Below are 5,437 nucleotides of genomic sequence, written 5' to 3' on the forward strand. Positions count from 1 at the left end.
GCCATGTTGGAGGGCTGAACCAGCGATGTGCAGCCAAGGTCTTGTGCATCTCGGCTGAAGACGTCCTCGTGCTCCATCAGCCGCTTCTCCAACTTCACCACCTGCTCAGGAGTCTGTTTGGTGAAACTACTTACCTCCCAGTCCACCACATGTGGAAATAGCACAGGGCTCGCTTTACCCGCGTCTCCGTCCACCTCACCTCCATCGTTGCTCGCCGCTGCCTGCCGTCCGCGTGCTGTCCTGGTGGCGTCTGCAACCTCACCACCGCAGCTTCTCACCGCTGCCTGGAGTTCACGGGTTCTCACAGTGGCATCTGCAACCTCACCTTCCCTCACGACTCAGCAGTGTAGCTCCAGCCTCTCGTCCTCGACATCTGAACTCGTCACGGGGCTCTTGACCTTTTCAGCAGCGTCCTCCAGGATCAGCGGTAACATTTCCTCACATACCTGCATCTGCATCCTTTCAGAGTCCACACACGCTGCACTCTGAACCAGGGAGTCCAGCCCCACCAGACAGTGTTCCTCCATGTCGGCCACGAATGCTGGTAGCTTCTTCACGCCACCCACAGTGATCGTAGACATCATAGGGCCTCGTGGTGTCGTACAGTGCCCAGTCACGCCACACAACTGCTGGTCTGACACAGGGAGGTCTTGCACTACCACAACTTCTTCCCCGACAACAGTCTTTGTTTCACCAGTGTCCACCACCTCAGGACACGGGCGGCTGTCCACCTTGCTCTTGGCGACTCCAGTGCGTCCCTCACACTGTTGTTTCACTACCACCCGTTCTTCCTTGACTTCTTCCGTCATGTCCTGCCGCACCAACGTTGCTCTGTATTCCTGTCTCATTAGTATTTTGTCCATTTTACTTATTGCCTGTTTCATTTCACTAGTTATTTTGTTCACTGTTGTTTTGTCCAATCGCTCCATATCGCAGCGAAAATGTCTTTAGCCTTTTCCGCTCTGGATCACTGCCTCCCGACATCTCACTGCTTTTCACGTCTCAGTCTGCCATTGTTCACGCATACCAGGCAACATTCCTTAGCCAAATTTTATCCCAAAACTCCTGACACCACTTGTTACGAACTGCCACCCACACAGCACGGCAGGGCCACCCACTGCATCCACTGGGCAAGGCAGGGCACCCAAAGGTCCTTACTTCAGCTTCCAACGCCGCAACTGTAAACCACTTACCCTCAGCAGCGGAGACAGGACAGTATTCAGGCCGGGGGTGGCACAGGGATAAGTTGACGAGGGTTCGTGGTTAGCAAGGGATGCGAGGCACACAACTCACAGACAGACACTCACTCAGACAGGCAGGACTGGCAGGAAACACATAGTACAGCTTCTTACGTTTACTTAGAGAGTAACACAATACAGCAGGAGCTCCAAGGATTTATTTACACAGGGCGAATGCGGGTCACGAGAACGGAGAGTGAGGCAAGACAGCGGGCCAAGACATCTGCAACTCCTCCTTCCTCAAGCTGGCGCACCCACAGGATCACCGGAGGACCAGACCATCCTCACGCAGGTACACGAGAGCTGGGTAGATGCCGAGTGGGGACCGGCCAGCCACAGATAACAGGCCCAGAGGGGAAGGGAGCGGGGCGAGACTGCTCGTGGGTGGGACTGACTGAGCAAGCGACTGACGACTGACTGACTACTAGCTCCCCCTCAGTAAGTAAGTAAGTAACATAAAAGAAAAGGCGGAGGGGGGAAGTGGGGATAGGGGAAGAATAGATGGGTGATAAGAAGGGAGCTTCAGTAAGATAAAGTCACTGGGGCTTGACCCAGGCGCAAGATAAACTTCTGTGATGATTGAGCGTTTGGTCTATTGTATGTCTCCCCCTTACTAGCTGAGGCAGCTTAAATACTCCCCTCCCCCTTTTACAACACTGATTGGCTCGCCTCTGGGCCAATCAACGCTACTTTATCCACCTGCGTGGCCATGACTTCCGGTCCCCCACTTCCTCTCTCTAGGAAAATACACTCGATCCTTGAAACAATAGACAAATGCGTGCACGACCCTGTCCGTATATTGCAAAAGTCCGTTCTTTGTAAAAGTACGTAAAGTACGTAAAATTTTCTCTAATTTTCGTATTAGTTCAAGCTTAGCAGCCACTGGAAGAGCCTTTCGATTACGCTTCACTGGTTTACTAGGTTTAGGAGGCATTTTGGACAGGTTAAGCACTCGTGGGAAGAGTACAAATGCATAAAAAAAAGCCGTGGTAAGCACTGGACAATGTTCGCTGTTGGTTGAAAACGCACGGACTGAAGATTAAACATGGCGGCCAACAGCTGATGACGCGACCGACCCTCCACCTACCGGACAATAATTTGCCGGGAACGGACAATCGCGCGCATTTAAATATTCGTCCGTAGATTAAACTAGACTCCAGAATTTGTCCGTAGTTTCCGAAATCCGTTGATGGGAGGTCCATTGTTTCGAGGGTCGAGTGTACCACCTCACTCCTCGAGTAGTTGCCACCACCCCCCCCTGCACCGTCGCAACAATATATATATATATATATATATATATATATATATATATATATATATATATATATATATATATATATATAATAGACTATTTGGCCAATCATATGGCGACAATTCTTATTTAACTTTAGATGCATTTTTTTCTTTTAATTTCTCTGCCTACTAGAAATGTTTTGTATTTGTTCAAAGTTATATACATTCTCGTCAGTTTTGTCAAAATAAAAGTGATATTGTCACCTCAAGGCTCAAGCAGTATACACTTTTACATGCTGTTGTGACTGGAGTCGTTAAGGCGTGGAGTCGACTCCAGGCCCTTGGACTTGGAGTCAGCGGAGTCGACTCCGGAGTCGTTAAGTGCCCACCCCTACTCACCAGACTCAGGCAGACTTACTCAGAGAGGCAGGATACATGAAACACTTGGCACAACTCCTTCAGTTTACTGCTGGTGTGTAATACAGTACAAAGTTTCTAGAAAAGGTGAGAGTTTAGAGCTCGAGCTTCATCAGGGAGGGTGCAAGACAATGGATCATACAATAAACCCCCTTGGCATTCAGAGCTACTTCCTTGACACACTTCTGAAAACCAAATTTTTATCCCAGCATTGCTGGAGCCCCGTCTGTACAGACTCCACAACAATTTTCTCAGGGGATCCTGTTAGCCTTGAAGAAAGAATATAGCTTTTCCATCACACCTTCAGCTGTTGAGGTGGTCTCAAGCTGTTTACATAACAGATATTCTTCCTTGATACCACACAAGAAAACATATCTAACGAACATCCGTTGACTCATCCAGCTGTATTGCAAACATACCAGTTTGAGATGATTTGATCTCATGTATCACTTTTGCCTTTATGTCATCTGACATTTCATTAAGTCTCCACTTCACTGTGTCGTTTGACAAGGAAATTTCACGTTCACTTGCATCTCCAAGAACACACTTGACCATCTTTAAAGTACAAAGCTTGATTAAGGTTTCACCAATTGTGTGGAGCTTCTTTTCTTTACTATGTCAAGGGCAACCTCGTATGATGCCTCAACTACACTTGAGGTCTGTTGTTGGAAAGCACTGGTCTCATCCAGTTTCTGTTTTCCCAAACTACTTTTGTGGCGCCTGAAAAAATTGGTGTCTTTCTCAGCATAATGTGCATGGATGGTCTGCAAATGGTGCTTCAACTTACTAGGCCTCATTGAATCATTCCCCAGCACTTTAAAGCACAGTACACACTGAGGTTTCTTGATGCCATCAGTGAGGAGTGATGTAAATCCGTAGTTAATGTACTCTTCACTGTACTTCTGCTTGTTAGTAATACTAGTAACCATTGCAAATGTATTGAAAATAAAGAAGACAGGACAGCAGAAGAACATTGAGTATGTCAGTATGAAGACAAAAGAATGATAATGGACAGAACACTAGGACAAGTGATAAAATGACAAACACATAAATATCAGCATACATAACAGATCCATGGAATCACATTTTATGCACAAACACAGTCATACATAAATATACACAAAGAGAGAGAGTAAATATGATAAAGTTTTAAACATTCACACACAAGCAAGCAAGCTGAAATGTATTTTCTAACAGCAAGAACACGCCTCTTTTGACAAACACTATCCCAGTTGAAATAATAACAAGAATAGTGAGTCACATCCATATTAGCACTAGAAAAAAAAAAAAAGCAGGAATACCTATGTAGGGAATGACCATGAAAAACAAGGATACCAAAAAGTAATAAACTGATAAATGAGCAGTAAAAATATTTCACACACAATAAACAGCAACCACATTTATAATTGTTGATCAAAATATATAACACATTGTATGGTTCAGAGTCAATTATACCTATATTCTTACAGTGATATCATATTGTGGATCATCTCTCTCCTGTGTCCTGGTGACTCACCCTTCTCTCACTCGCCTCATACACGTTTATTCTCCTCAGCGCTTTTTATCATATCTACACTGCACAAACAATTACAATTATGCACACATACATACATACATACGTATGTATGCACATTCATAACAATATGTAAAAGAATATAATGTCAACTTAATTAAAAAAGAAAATTTTCTTTGCCAGGACAATGATGCATTTTTTTTTCAATTCAGATTCCTAACATTATTTAGAAATGTATACTGTCCAACAGCCCACATGGCCGACCTAAATTCCTGCCAGTTTGAGAATCATTGCACTATATGTTATGTAGCCACGATCTGTACTTTGTAAGTTTTCTTTGTACCAGTAAACTAAGAACTTGTGCCCTGCCTCTTTATGTCTGTCTGAGTCATTGTCTAGTGTAACTGGTAAGTGAAAGGTACTTATAAATGTGCTGCATCATCTTTGTGCAGCCAATGAGGCCATGTCTATGATTCCAGGTGAGTTATCACCTTCGTCCTGTGCCTCTCGGTCAGCCACTGTGGTAAATGGTAGAGTTCTTGGTCAGTGGCTGTGGTGGAGGCTGCAAGGACAAAAGGGCAGTTGTAACAGTTAGTGTCAGCAGATCAGGATTAAAAAGCACACACTGTAACAGTAGTGTTAGGAGTGGGATAAAGACTGAAGTTTTGGCTAGTGGCACCATGGCTGATTCAGACTTAAGAAGTAGAGAGCAGGGATGGAAAATAATGGGGAACATGACTTGAGTTGACACAGAATATACATGAATGGAAACAAGAAAGGTGTGAAATGGTACAGAAAATGAAATGGGAAACCAGTGAGATGAGGCAGAACAGAGGTGAAGTAGCATTGAAAATGGTGGTGTAACTGGCCATCATATGATGCTATGTTTCCCTGTGATATCAGAGATCGTGGTGGGTGGTGTCAAGGAAGAGCTACCAGGTATTGTGGATGACATGGAAGAACCTTGCCTGTTGGGGCTGGACTGGTGTAGACCTCAGAAGAATGAAGATGAAGGTGAAACCATATGCTGTTTCTT

General features: G+C 45.0%; 1 long non-coding RNA gene across 2 annotated transcripts in view; it reads right to left on the bottom strand.

The window, feature by feature from the left end:
- Positions 1–2,681: 2,681 nt before the first annotated feature.
- LOC123516626 overlaps positions 2,682–5,437 on the bottom strand; it is a 14,685-nt gene continuing 11,929 nt past the window's right edge. Inside the window, exon 5 of one of the 2 annotated variants that reach the window (XR_006678268.1) lies at positions 2,682–5,437. This exon is cut by the window's right edge and continues 149 nt beyond it. This is a non-coding gene — a long non-coding RNA (uncharacterized LOC123516626). The other variant, XR_006678267.1, reaches the window with a different exon arrangement.

Source organism: Portunus trituberculatus, chromosome 41 (assembly GCF_017591435.1).
Source record: "Portunus trituberculatus isolate SZX2019 chromosome 41, ASM1759143v1, whole genome shotgun sequence".
NCBI classification, from domain to species: Eukaryota; Metazoa; Arthropoda; class Malacostraca; order Decapoda; family Portunidae; genus Portunus; species Portunus trituberculatus.